The sequence below is a fragment of the Benincasa hispida genome, chromosome 10 (genome assembly GCF_027475165.1).
Source record: "Benincasa hispida cultivar pf3 chromosome 10, pf3_genome.v1.1, whole genome shotgun sequence".
Classification (NCBI taxonomy): Eukaryota; Viridiplantae; Streptophyta; class Magnoliopsida; order Cucurbitales; family Cucurbitaceae; genus Benincasa; species Benincasa hispida.
This window is the reverse complement of record NC_143487.1, coordinates 7895592-7911251: the sequence shown is the minus strand read 5'-3', so window position 1 is coordinate 7911251 and position 15660 is coordinate 7895592. Positions and strand designations below refer to the sequence as shown.

The 15660-nt window shown below is 31.4% G+C and overlaps 1 long non-coding RNA gene across 1 annotated transcript; it reads left to right on the top strand.

Moving 5' to 3' along the window:
- Positions 1-10811: 10811 nt before the first annotated feature.
- On the top strand, positions 10812-12150 carry LOC120089509 (uncharacterized). The gene is made up of 3 exons (XR_005485200.2): positions 10812-10955; positions 11036-11090; positions 11924-12150. It is a non-coding gene; the product is annotated as an uncharacterized LOC120089509 (long non-coding RNA).
- The last annotated feature ends 3510 nt before the right edge of the window (positions 12151-15660 follow it).

The following is a 15660-nucleotide window of genomic DNA, read 5'->3' as shown; positions in this document are numbered from 1 at the left end:
TTCAGCTTATAAACTCATTTACATCCAATGACTTTGTAATCATCTGAAGGAGAAACAAGGCTCCAAGTTTGATTCTTGGTTAAGGCTTCAAACTCATTTTCATAGCATGTTTCCATTTAGCAAATTTAAATGTAGTCTTAAAATTGGGTGGTTCGCTAGGGATAGATGAAGTGGAAAAGGGAGCTAGTTTAAAGATACCAGCCTTGAACCTAGTTATCATAGGGTGAGTATTACCTGTAGGAAGGATGGATTCAGACGATGAAGTGGAAGGTAGGGGTTGAGGATGGGACGAAGTGGTCAGGATATGAGGGAGAAAAGGGTTTGCAGATGAGGTAGAGGAAGGGGAAGGAAGCTGATTGAGAGTAGGTAGAAAGAAGTCAGAAGAGAAGGGAGAGGAAGAAGTAGAGATCATAGGACACAAGGGAGAAAAAGAACAGTGGATGGGGGGAGTAAATAAGAGGAGGTAGAAGCTTTATTATGGTGTTGGTGAACAAGAGCCTCATTTGGCAATGGTGAACAGAATGCAGAAGATGAGAAACTAGAGGGAGCCAATGGAAAGGTAGACATAGGAATAGAAACGACAGAGGAGGCCAAAGGAACACTTGAAGAATCAAGTATGGAAGGTGAAGGAGATGGAAAGGGGGGGGGGGGGGGGGGGAGAAAGAGGAAAGGACAGGGGAACATAGAAAATAGAGGACTAATGAGTTTGATTAGAGTGAAATTGGTTAGTTGTAGGAAAGGACAAAGTAGAGTGTTGAGAGGGAAAAACGTCTTCATTAAATATGACATGATGAGAAACATAGATGTGATCGGATGAAGGATTAAGACACAAGTAACCTTTATAATTGATACTAAAACCAAGAGAAAATACATTCATGGGATCGAAATACAAGCTTATTGGAATTATATGGTCTAAGAAATGGAAAGCAGTCACATGCGAATACTTTTAACATTTGATAATCAGGAAGATAGCCATACAACATGATGTAAGGAGATTTATAGCCCAAAACATGAATAGGCAATCGATTAATAAGATGAATAGCCATTTGAAAAGTAAAGCTCCAAAGAAAATAGGTAGATGAGAGTGAACAAGTAATGCGAGCCCCATCTGAACTACATGGCGATTTTTTCTTTCAACACGACCATTTTGTTGAAGAGTATATAGGCATGAGACTCGATGAACAATCCCAAGGGAGGATAGTAAAGAGCCAAGGCTTCTGAACTCATCGCCCCAATCAGTTTGAAGACTCTTAATTTTTGTATTAAATTGAGTTTCCACGAGAGTTTTGAAGTGATGGAAACAGGAAATGGTTTTGTCCTTAGATTTAAGTAAGTAGAGGAAAAAATAACGAGTAAACTCATCTAAAAATAAGCAAAAATAACTAACTCTATTGATTGAAAGTTGAGGGGAAGGGTCCCATACATCTAAATTAATTAATTGAAAGGGTGCACAAGTTTTTGTAATAGATAATTGAAAAAGGTAAATGGTGGCTTTTAACTATTTGACACGAGTTGTAGAAATGAGTAGTGTTAATACTAGGAATTGAAAGCTTACATAGACGAAAAACATGTTTTAGGACTAGGCTAGCAGGATGCCCCAACCGTAGATGCCATATTGAAGAGGAAGATTGAAGACTAGACACAAATACTGTTGTGAAAGAGGAGGAAGGGCTAGAACAAATGGAAGTTCGAGGAGATGATTTGTATAGACCATCTTCAAGAGTTTTCTGAAGAAAAACTGTCTTGGTTTGAAGATCCTTCACAAGAAAAAAGGAAGCATAAAACTCAACAAAAGCTTGATTATCAAGACATAGTTTAGCAATGCTGATCAATTTATTTGAAATAGTTGGAGTATGTAAAACATTCTGTAAGTCCCAGTATAAAGCATGGGATTTGCCGCAAAAAAGGTGGCACTAACATTATCACATAGCAACAAGGGTGTAGACGAATGAGAAAGATGCAATTCAGATAGCAATGATTGAACTCAATTCATTAGCAGCATTTGACATCTCTCAATACTCGGATTCGGAGCTGGAACAAGACACTACTTTTCTTTCGAGGAGGACCAAGAAATCAAGTTGCCACCAAGAAACACAGAGTAACCACTCGTACTATGATAATCGTCTGGACAATTCGCCCAATCAAAGTTTATGTGTAGCATGTCAAGGAGAAATCAGCAGAAAGCGAGAAAGAAATACCAAGAGAGCTAGTGGCCTTAAGATAGCGCAATATATGCTTAACTGCCTACAATGAATAGTAGTTGGGGCATGAAGAAACTGACAAACTTTATTAACAACAAAGCTTAAATCTGGTCGCGTGAGAGTACAATATTGCGATGCTCCCACAATGCTATGATACATAGATGGGTCAGGAAGTGGATCGCCATCATGAGCTGACAGAGGGGAGCCCATAGCCATTGAGGTAGTAGTATGTTTGCAATCAATGAGCTGACCGCACTGAAGTAAATTTGCTATATATTTAGTTTGAGATAAATGTAGAGAATCATCTGTGTGACAAACTTGGATTCTTAAAAAAAGGATAAATTCCCAAGGTCCCTCGAGGAGAAATTAGCATTCAGATCACAAATAAAATTATGTATAAATACAACATCACTTCCAGTTACAATGATATCATCCACATAAATCAAAATGAGAACAAAGACTGAGGCAGAGCAATAGATAAATAAAGAAGTATCAGACTTAGTTGCAAAAACCCCCAATTAAGTAGCCATGTACTAAGCTTAAGGAACCAAGCATGGGACTCTACTTCAAGCCATACAATGTCCTACGAAGTTTAAACACATAGGATGGTTTATCTTAATTAATGAAGTCGGGTGGTTGAGTCATATAGACATCCTCATGTAAGTCAGCATTTAATAAGACATTGTGCACATCTAACTGTCTTATAGACCACCTAAAATGGACAGCTAAGGCCAACACAATGCGAAGAGTGGCTGGTTTATCTACTGAGCTAAATGTCTCAAAATAATCAATCTCATATGCTTGATCAAAACCTCGAGCAACCAACCGAGCCTTGTATCGTTCAATGTCCCCATTTGGCTTCAATTTCAACTTATAAACCCATTTACATCCAATGACTTTGTAATCATATGAAGGAGGAACAAGGCTCCAAGTTTGATTCTTGGTTAATGCTTCAAACTCATTTTCCATATCACATTTCCATTCAACAAATTTAACAGTAGTCTTAAAATTGGGTGGTTCACTAGGGATAGATGAAGTAGAAAAAGGGGTTGGTTTAAAGGTACCAGCCTTGGACCTAGTTATCTTAGGGTAAGTATTACCCAGAGAAGGGATGGATGTAGACGATGAAGTAGAAGGTAGGGGTTGAAGATGGGATGAAGTGGTCAGGATAGGAGGGAGAAAAGGATTTGCAAATGAGGTAGAAGAAGGGGAAGGAATTTGATTGAGGGTAAGCAACAAGGAGTTAGAAAAGGAGGGAGAGGAAGGAGTAGAGATTATAGGACACAAGGAAGAAACAAGACAATGGACTTGTTTGGGGGGGGGGGGGGGGGAGAGTAAAGAAGAGAAGGTAGAAGCTTCATTATGATGCTTGTGAACAATAGCCTCATTTGGCAATGGTGAACAGAAAGAAAAAAAAGGAAAAACAAGGGGGAGCAAATGGAGAGGTAGACACGGGAACAGAAACGACAAAGGAGGCCAAAGGAGCACTTGAAGAATCAAGTATAGAAGGTGAAGGAGATGGAAAGGGGGGAAAAAGAGGAGAGGAGAGGGGAACACAGGAAAAAGAGGACCAATAAGTTTGATCAGAGTGAAATTGGTTAGTTGTAGGAAATGACAAACTAGAGTGTTGAGAGTGATAACCGTCTTCATTATATATGACATGACGAGAAATATAGATACGATCGGATGAAGGATCGAGACACAAGTAACCTTTGTAACTGATACTAAAACCAAGAAAAATACATTCACGGGATCGAAATGCAAGCTTATTGGAATTATATGGTTTAAGAAATGGAAAGCAGACAGACTTAAATACTTTTAATATTTGATAATCAAGAAGACGACCATACAACATGACGTAAGGAGATTTATAGCCTAAAACATGAGTAGGTAATCGATTAATAAGATGAATAGCCATTTGAAAAGCAAAGCTCCAAAGAAAATAGGTAGATGAGAGTGAACAAGTAATGCGAGCCCCGTCTTAACTACATGGTGATTTTTTCTTTCAACACGACTATTTTGTTGAGGAGTATATGGGTATGAGACTCGATGAACAATCCCAAGGGAGGATAGCAAAGAGCCAAGACTTCTAAACTCATCGCCTTAATCAGTTTGAAGACTCTTAATTTTTGTATTAAATTAAGTTTCCACGAGAGTTTTGAAGTGATGAAAACAGGAAATGGTTTCATCCTTAGCTTTAAGTAAGTAGAGGCAAAAATAACGAGTAAAGTCATCTAAAAACAAAAGAAAATAACTAGCTCTATTGATTGAAAGTTGAGAGGAAGGGTCCCATACATCTAAATGAACTAATTGAAAGTGTGCACAAGTTTTTGTAGTGGATAATTGAAAAGGTAAATGGTGACTTTTAGCCATTTGACACGAGTTGCAGAAATCAGTAGTGTTAATACTGGAAATTAAAATTTTACACAGACGCAAAACTCGTTTTAGGATGGGCTAGCAGGATGCCCCAACCGTACATGCCATAATGAAGAGGAAGATCGAAGACGAGACACAAATGTTGTTGCGAAAAAGGAGGAAGGGTTGAAAAAAATGGAAGTTCGGGGAGATGATTTGTATAGACCATCTTCAAGAATTCTCTGAAGAAAAACTGTCTTGGTTTGAAGATCCTGCACATGAAAAAAGGAAGCATAAAACTAAATTAAAGCTTGATTATCACGACATAGTTTAGCAATGCTGATCAAGTTATTTGATATATTTATTTATTATATTAATTATATATATAATAATAATAATAATAATAATAATAATAATAATTTTATACTTTTTAATGTATAATGAACCTCTCATAACTCTCTAAAGAATGTGTAATAAATCCTTAAAGTTTCTATTCTACATCCAATAAATCTTAAAAATATTGAAAATGTTTAAAAATTAATCATTTTATTAAACAAGAAAATTTATATTTAACTAAACCTTAAATTTTCATTTTTTTGTTATTATATATTAAATTTTTACATTTTTTAAATATGTAAGAGGCTCTTTGTATTTTAAGAATTTAATAAACACAAAATTGCAAATTCATAAACCTATTATATATTTTTAAAAGTTTAGTGACTATATACACACAAATCTAGAAGTTCGTGGACAAAAATTGTAACTTTGAATAAATTTGTATTCATGTGAAAAAGTTTTGGATCCGCCACTAATTACAGGTAAATAAACTTGTGCGCTTTCTCATATAAAATTTTAGATCCACCACTCTAAACCTGCCAGATCACCAAGGTTTGAGGACTAAAATTGCATTTTATTAAATAAATAAATAAATAGGGACGTGTTGTCCACAACACTCATGTGGCGTGGTGGAGAGAGGGGGTAGTGCAGGTCACCTAACTCAATATATATTCAAATTAAAAAAATGGGGTTTTTGGACTTTTGGTCTTTGGAAATTGGTGTGGGTCCTACTCCCAATTTTTTTTTTCCCTCTCATGTTGTGTTATTTTTCAATATCCAATTTCACTTTCTCGCCTTTATCTTTTACATTTTCCTCTTTTTAGCAGCCATTATTCCACTATCCTCCTAAGCCGGTTTTTTTTTTTTTTTTTTTCTTCTTCCTTCTTCTTCTTAAATTTTTAAAAATAGATTTAAAAAGTTTTTCAAATAACTTTATACTATTATTTTAAATAATTATATTATATTTTAAATTAGAAGAATAATTTTAAAAGATTATATCCTCTCTAAAACTATTTTTTTATAATTTTAAATATCATATAATTATTTTCAAAAAATCAAATAAAAAAAAATATTCAATGATCTTTTAAACCTATTTTTATAAATTTAGAAATTAAATAGGAACTTTTTGAAAACTCGAAGACTAAATAGACCCGTTTTTATAAACTTGGGACTAAAAAAAAGTAATTTTTCCTTAAAATTATGTTATTCAAAGTTTGTAACCCAAATTCAAGTTGATAAGCATCTTTTCCTTATTTGTTACCTAGCACTAGCAGACATGAGAGAACATATATTTAATTTCTTTAAAAATGTTTAACCCAAAAAAAAAAAAAAAAAGAGAAGAAAGAAAACATTAACGTTCGTGTAAGGAACACAGTGCTAAAATTTCTCATGGTCATCTATTAATTTTCATTAAAGAGATGCTTAGAAAGAGGTAAATTTTAAAAAATATCTTTAAATTTTATACTTTGCATTAAAAAGCATTTTTGAAGTTTCAAAAGTTTCAAAAATACTCATAAATTTGTAAATTGAGTTCACAAGTATCCTTATCATTAGTTTTGGATGGAAATCGTTCAAATTTTATTTAAAAAATACTCGTGAATTTTCAAAGTTTCAAAAATACCCTAAACTTAATATAAATTAAAAAAACTACCCCACCATTAATTTCTCGAGAGAACATTAACATTAAAAATTAAAACAAAAAGTTAAAAAAATTGTTTCTACCATTAATATGACAGTCAACTTGTTTGAAGTTCTCTTAAGTTGGAAAAGAACCAAATTTAAAGCAAATTATATAAATATTCTTATTTTTTCATATAGATACTCTCATATTTCTCTTATTTTTCCAATTCTTAATTTACACCAATTTTCTCTACAACCAAAATTTTAAGTTAAAACATAAAATCCCACAAAAAATTTCATAAAATTCCAAAAGCAAAATATTCTCTTAAAATATACTAAAACAGTAGATAGTCAAATAAAAAAAGTATTGGCCTATTAACACACAACTACTATCGTACAATTTTGTTAAAATATGTAAGTCTTAAAATCATTTGGTTCTTTATTTATTATCTTTTTTCTTATTAGTTCATATACCTTAACTAAAATGTGCAATCTTATTTATTTAATTTAGATAAACGAATGTCAAATAGTTAACAAAAAAAAAAAAAGGAATAAGAGTGTATTGAAGAAGGGAGGGGAGAAAAAGATGGAAAATAGAGAGGTAAGATGGTATTAACTATTTTTGTTCATATAACAAGGAGAATTTTTATTTTTATTTTTTTTAAATGTTTAAGGATATTTTTTACACTTTTGAAGGTTTAGGTTATTTTTAAAATAAAAATTTAACTGTTTTCATCTAAAATTAATGGTAAAGTATTTTTTAACCCATTTTAAAAATTTAGGAATATTTTTACAACTTTTGAAACTTTATTTTTGACACGGTGTAAATTCATGGGCATTACAAAGAATAAGAAGAGATAAAGTGACCACAAAGAAAGAAGATAATTTTAATAATAGGGATGCAACGTTGGCTTGGGAAAAGCAAAAGGAAAGGTTTGAAAAGTAAGCTCAAAAGTAGGATGTTTCAACAACTTTAATCCATCCATCAATCAATTAATAATAATTATTATTATTTTATTATTATTATAGACTAAAATATGTATTGACACATTTATAACTGGAAGAGTTCTGCATAGATATTAAGAAGACATTTGACCTCCTAAGTTGTATTAGATTGGGAATCATTTGTGATTTAATTGGGCAATAATTAAAGAGATTTATTACTTTATTATTCATGGTAGCTTACATAAACATATTTATAAACAATCTTCTATATCTTTAATACATTTTTATAAATACCCATAAAGATCCGTAAGAATGTTTTGAACATATAAAAATCGGTTTGGATTGACTTTCTAAGTGTTTTATAAACATTTTTTTTTTTTACACTTATAAACATTTATTTATATGACTAGAAAGTCAATCCAAAAACACAATAAATTTACTTTTATTGATTTTTGTGGACAAATGGAAATTTAAGTGTATATTACTATCTCACCACACCCTTATATTAAGCATAAAAAAATTGAATAAACTCAAATATTAATAATCACTCCAAGAAAACAAGTTTATTGCACTAGTTAATTTGACCTATTACAACGGTTTGGAACCACCGCAAAGTTTATTGCAACAATTTATTTAACAACTATTGGTAAAAGCAATGTTGAAAGACAAAAATGGATCTTTTGCTCTAACACCTAACTCTGGCATAATCAAGTAATGCAACAACGAGACCCACAATCTAACTTCCATGGTAGCTTGGAAACTCCTCTTCACCTTGAATCATCGATTGATTTTATGTTTAACATGTGGGACTGAGAGTTTAATTGGAAGTTATGACTATTTCACCTAAATAAACCAATTGAATAATACTTAAGTTAGTCACTCACTCTTTCTTATTATAGATATATATATTAATTCAAATAAGATTTTTGTATACTAATAATTTTCCATCAAGAAGGGAGTTCGAAATTAAGTTTACCATTTTTAACCTTCTAAATATATATATCTGATTTTCAAAGGAAAATTAGAAACAAAAATCTTAAAACCCAAACTTCTTTTTTGATTATATAACTTAGGTTAGAACCACCCCTATTCAATATTCAATGTGTGGGTGTTTTAAAACAAGAACCTAGCAAGCTACTTCCTTTTATATATGATCTTATAATAATTCAAAAGAGAATATTACAAGTGGACATTCTGCTAGCCCAGCTACTTCATTTCCACACACATCTGTGCTTTTACTCCATTCATTATTTCTTTTGGGTTGCAACTTGATGAGGGACTATAAATCCTCAAACATATCTCTACAATCTATCGTGGATAGATCGATTTAATAATAATGTCGATTACGAGTTCTATAAATCATAGATCTATTACTAATCGATAAGAGATATTTTAAATTATTTTCCATTCATAGTTGTTTGCATAATACATTTGATTTGTTACGAGGTTAATATGTTTATTGATTTATCATATCAATATAATTTTAAAAAGACACACTTCAAGAAAATACATCTATCGCAACAATTTTTTTTTTTTTTTTGTAACGGTTTAACGAATGTTGCAAAGGTTTATATGCAATTGCAGCAGTTTATTAATGATGTATTTATAAATGGTTGCAAACATGTCTATTGCAACACTTAAGTGACAACATTTTTAGTATATATTGCAATAGAGTCAATCACAACCATTACATTCCAACATTTAGTTTTCAAATCGTAAAAATAAGAAAACATTTGAAGATATGTTTTTGGAACAAAATATGAGAAAATAGAGGATAAGTAGATGCATTAAGATATCTTAACTAGGTTGTTTAAATTGTTGCAGCGGTGTAATTGTAGGTATTGAAATTGTTGTAAATCAATACGTATTTGTAGTAACTACGTAGCAACATGTATATTAAATTACAGGTTTAGCTCCTAAACATTTGAATTTTGTATCATATATGGATTCCTCAACTTCAAAAAATTTATAGGTCCATAAACTTTCACTTTTGTGTCTATTTGGTTTATAAAATTTTAAAAGTATTTAATAAGTACCTAAATTAAAGTACTTAAATTTGATTTTATTACCGTTATACTTATCAATCACATATCCATTTGTCAAGTGTTTTCAATCATCCCTGTCTATTAGAATTGTAACTAACCTCATTCGTATGTAATTGTAATAAACCATTTTTTTTAGTAACTTCACACATCTATTAGACACAAAAACTCAAAATTTAATGATCTATTAGATCTAAAAATTTAATTTTATGTATAATATATTCATAAGCTAATGCCTTAAATATGTCAGCGGTCTATTAGACGTAAATTAAAATGTTCACAGTTAAACTTCTAATTTAACTCAATAATGTTAGAAAGTTAAAAGAATTCTCTATTTTATTATATTTTCGAGCTTTCAACTTCAAAAGTTATTCAAAATCTATAAAGCATAGATATTTCATGTGAGGCAAAGAATCCTATCAGACATGTATTGAATACCGATACTTCTAGATACTTCTCATATACGTATCTCACATGCGATTTGACGTATCTATTTCTACGCGTATTTTTTAAAAGAAAAAAAAGACAAACAACTCATCTAATCTTTCCCAATCTAAAACTAGACAACCTATTTAAAAAGCTCACTACTTGAGTACAAAACTAAAAAAAAAATAATAATAATAACGAAACAAACCCTACACTAAATCATCTAATCTCCATCTTCACATTTGAATCCCCATAAAATCGACCAAAATATAAACCATTTGGATATCTTCAACAATTCAACGAAGAAGTTTTTCATTTATTTTCATACTTCTCCCTCTAATCATCTTTCTTCTTCTTTCTTGCAATATGAGTCACTTTTCTATTGCATTTTTATTAACTATTGTAATTCAACATCTTAAATGTTGTTTTTTTTATTTTTTTATTGTATTTCAATGTTTGTATTCTTCTGCTATTGTTATTAACTTATATACTAAATTTATCTCTATCCTAGATTTTTTAAAGAAAAAAATGTATCTTCAATGTATCAGTATTCCAATTTTTTTGGAAATATATATATATATTAAAAAAATATATAAAAAAATGACGTATCTGTATCTTAGTTTTTTAAAAATTGACGAATGTTGTATCTGATTATATCCGTATCGTATAGCCGGTGTCTGTGCTTCATAGTTGAAAATAAAAGAAATGATATAAAAAAAATAATCTTAAAAATGAGATAGTAAAAAATTAAATTAAAAAAAAAAATGTCAAATTCATTATCTTTCTCCCACTACATATTTTCCCAAAAATAGGTCCCTCTTTTTCAAAATTCATTATCCCACTCAAATTTTCCCTTTTAAGTGGTGGATTCCCTCCTAAAAGATTTACTAAAATCCTAATTTAATGGATCCTAACCACCACACCACATATGAAGGAGTTGATTGTAGTAGCCTAATTGCTTCTCAATTCTCTAACCCTACAAAATCCCTCCATCTCTCTTTTGCTAGTTCTTCAATTGGAACTCGTTTCGGTAAGTATTTGCTTTTAATATGATATGAAATTCTTAGCAATATGATATTTTCTTATGGGATCTTGTATCTGGATTTTTAGGGATTTCACTATTTTTCAAGAAAAACCTATTTCCACAAAGGATTTGGGGGTGCAGGTACTTGCGTTTTAGTTATCATTCTAAAGTCCTGTATTTTCTTTTCTCCTAATTACCATTTTTTTTTAAGTTAATAATGTTGTAGAAGGTAATATTCTGCCGTTGATCTCCCCTAAGACATTCAATGCATTATTGAAATATACATATTTGATATTACAATGAATGAGGAAATTTTAGCAGATATGGGTGAGAATGATGGAATATGTTTAGAGTTATTGTGAAGAAATTTTATGGCAGTGATGTTTTTTCATTTTGAAGTACCAATTAGTACTCTTATGTTAGATTTGGTGTTGAATATGTTGTTTTCTAAGGGATGTGCATTTGATTAGTAAACAAGAATGGATATTTTTGTTGTACTAGATCTTTTGATTTTGAACATTTTGAACCTTTTATATCATGGGCACATCATGAAAACTTTCATCCTAAGGCATCTGATGTTATATCTTAGAATTGGTCAAATTAAGCATTTCAATTGTTAGATGAAAATTTTTCGTTGATTTGCATTGGATCCTCTCTATTATGTTTGTATTGGGACAATTTTAGTAAATACGGAGGGTATTTTGCTGACTAAAATATTGTAAGACACATTAATTAAGTTTATGTTGATGAAATTTCTTAATCAATTTATTTGTTGTTGTAGGATTTAACTAGGTCTAAAGGTATAATCTATTTAAGCATTACAAAGAATAATTCTAACTTTAGCCTTTGTTAGATTTTTGAATCTATAAGGATGTTCAATTTCAAGACATGGTCGATTATAACATGATTGTATCATATTCAAGTCTTTTTTTTAATTTATTTTTTTATTAATCTTTATCATTATTCATCTTCAGGATTACGAAAATAATACTCCAAGAGATAAACATCCAATTTCGTGAAGTCAACAGAGCATCTTTAATAATAACTTAGTATCTTAGTTTAAAGCAATATAGTATTCCAACACATCTTTGTTTATTATGTATTTTTTTAGATATTATTTGTAAATTATATATTCTCATATTTATGTATTTGAACTTTATCAATTGTAGTTTATAAATATATATACACTTTGGACCTATCATTTTTAGGAGTATACATTTTGCATTATTAAGCAATTATATAATTTAATTGGTTTTTTTAAAATAATGCAATATATTATAATTAAAAAAAAACCAAAGCTTAAATAATTGATCCATAACAATTGGTAAAAGTTTGTAAATTGTTTGAGATAATTGATGCAAGACATCTTTTATGCAACTGCTATGGCAATTTTATTAGTATTGCAATAAGAATCTTTTAATCGATTTTATAAACCACACAAAACGCTACATACTAAAATATTTATTGTTATAAAAAAAGAAAAGTATCGTTATAGAATAAAATATGTGTTGTTATGAAGAAAAAAGTGTTTTTATAGACTAAAATATTTGTTGTTATAAAACAGCAAAAGTGTTGCTATAGCCTAATATATTTTTATTGTTATGTACCAAAAAAGTGTTGCTATAGCCTAATATGTTTTTATTGTTATGTACCAAAAAAGTGTTGCTATAGACTAAAACATTTGTTATTATAAGCAAAAAAAAAAAAAAAAAAAAAAAAAAGTTGTTGATGAAGGTATTGTAGCAGTTTGTATTTTTTTTATTACAATAGTTTAAAAAATCGCATCGATTGACCTCTTAACATTGCTTTTACTAACTGTTGTAAGATTGTTGCTATAAATGTTATAGTGGTTAAAAATCTTTGCTACAAATCTACTTTCTTGTAGTGACATTACGTCTACGTTTTAGCGTCCCTATCACCCACAACTGACCCATCATTTCTCAAGCGGAATCAAGTTTCAAATCATAAGATAACGAAGTGACTGCACTTCTTTTTAGTGATTGCTTTGATGCTCATTTGGTCCCATCTTCGATACACTATATATAATAGACATCTATTGTTAATAGATGTATAGATGATCAATTGATAATAAACACGAAAATGTTTTATTGGTGATAAACACATAAAAAAAAAGGTCTATCAAATACTTAGAAATGACTACTAATAAATATAAAACTAGTCTATTAGTAATAAAATGATAGTTGATGGATATTATTTGCACGGGTTTTCAAAGAAACTTGTTTTTTCGGGGAATTGGACTCATGTTTATGGTCATGGTCATTTATATAGATGTGGCTTGATCTCTAGTACTTTATCATCTAATTTTCACGGTTGAATGTGTATGCTTGATTTGAGGAAGTGGAACTTGAAGTAGTTTTGTAAGAATATTTGTATCTTCTAAGAACTTTTGTATGTGATTCAGTCTTAACTTAATGAGTCTTCTAATTTTTGTCATAATTCCCTCTGGTTTCTTGAAGTGTAAAATTTTTTTAACATTTCAAATGAAGAGAATTCTTCAATCTATAGAGTTTTCAAGTGGGCTCAGGGGATTTGGGTTTGGTTGGTCATAGACCTGGCCCTAGTCCTTTTGGCCAAATTAAGTCTAATTTTTTAGTTCAATTGGACCTAAGCATCAGGTATGCTTGCAAAAATGTGAAACCTAACCTTAGAATTAGCCTTTGTCCACATTTCGTATGCATCACGAACATTTCGTGTTGAATCAGGGGTTGGAACTCGAGGACAATCCTTAGTCAATTAATCTCACATTGTTGGAGCTTCTGATCTATAGGTCCACCAAGTCCTCTTGTTAGCTCATTAAAGGATCTTAATGAGGAATGATTTGAATTGTTTAAATCAATTGAGAAAATTGTATAATAATGTGATTAATATATAATTAGATATAAATGTTATCTATAATTTAATTCATGGAAAATAAATATGCTTGTCTTATGCTATGCGTTGATCTCCATGCGTCGAAGGTGATGCATTGGACTAGAAAATATGAGACATGTGTTAAGCTTGTATGCAATGACCTTGCGTACCTATCACAAGTTTTCTTGCTTTCTCGCCAAGTATAACGAGAACGTAAGTTTCTCGAGATGATCCAAGGTCGAACACTGGGACTTGTAACTCAATATTTGTGAAGTGATGCATTTGAGGCAACAAATAAAAGTAAAAAGACAGAAGTTAATGGAATATGTGCTACTCCTACCCCTAACTAAACAGATTGAGCAATGGATGTTTAACTATGAGAATTGATAGAGATGCAACAATCGTTAACGCATAATAATGTACATTATGTTAGGTCGCCTGAGTAATCCCAGCTCGCCACACTAACGCATCAGACCTCTTGGTGGCCAGCCATATGCCTATATCTCTATAATGCATGGTTGTGTCGAGCATGAGACCGCGCCTATCTCTAGGAATAATGCATACTTTGCTTTAGTGTATTCCACTACCCACCCACTCAGACGGTTAGTTGCGGCTAATAAGCTCATAGACAAGCATTGCGACGACTCATAGACAAGCGTTGCTACTGCTTCACACTAAGCGAAGAAGATTAACTCACTATACTCCCGCAACGCACACCTGTCAATGGGTTGCTACATGCGTTCTATCTCTAGGTTGCACGATTGAGTATGCGACTACCTTTGATAACTAAACGATGAATGTAAATGATGATGAAGGAGAAAAAGATGAAGAAGATGAAGCAGAAGGAACTAATAGATGCAGTGATTACAAAATTTATTAATATCTTAAGCCAAAATGTAATACAATACAGAGATAAGAGGAGAGGTGGAAGGCTAAATGAAAACAATCTCTTGCTGTTCATCAGAAATGCGTCAAGGCTGCTGTTGGTGCCATGGATGGATGGTGGAGACATCTCTCTCAAGCTTTATCTCCTGCGTAACTTCGGTCGTCACTCGGAATGGTCTGTGGAGGTGGAGAATGCTCAAAGAAAATCTTGCTCAAGCTCTCATCTGTGATCACAAGGATCTGCCTTAGGGTTGGAGCTCGGATGTTTTGAAGTGAAGCTTCAAGGCACTATTTATAGAGCTCAAACACCGACAACATTGATGATTGTGTTTTGACTCACTGCTACCTTTGTCACGGTATAGGCAATGTCAACATCACCTTATCTTGTTGATACTCCCAATATATACGTTCGAGCTTATTTCTCTTGAGGTATCAACGCATTCCATCTACCTTGCGAGCAGTCTTTTATCACAATTATCACTTTGTGGACGCAACATTCAATGCGGGGAACTAATTTTTATGACGATCAACTTATGCAGTCAACCTTGCGGTGGTCTGAGACCGACGCATGCGGTCAATTCCTATAATATCTGCAAAAATAGAAACTTTGACGCGGAAGAACGCATGGTATAGGATTAGTGAGGATTTTTGGTGCTGATCGAGGCAATCTCACTTTTCTTCATGAATTCTTGGCATTATTGACGCATATTCTACTTATTGGCTCTTATAACTCTAAGTAAAAGGCTACAATAGCTTATATTTCTACAAGCTATCAATTATATTCATGAAGAATTAATTATAATGTTAGAGAGGTGGAAGCATATAAACATGTGATGTTTATATATCAATTAATTAATTAACTATATATTGAATTAGATTTAATGTGTGGTTATTTAATTAATGTGCCAATTAATTAAATAAGGGGTTATTTAATTAATTGACATCAAGGGTAAAA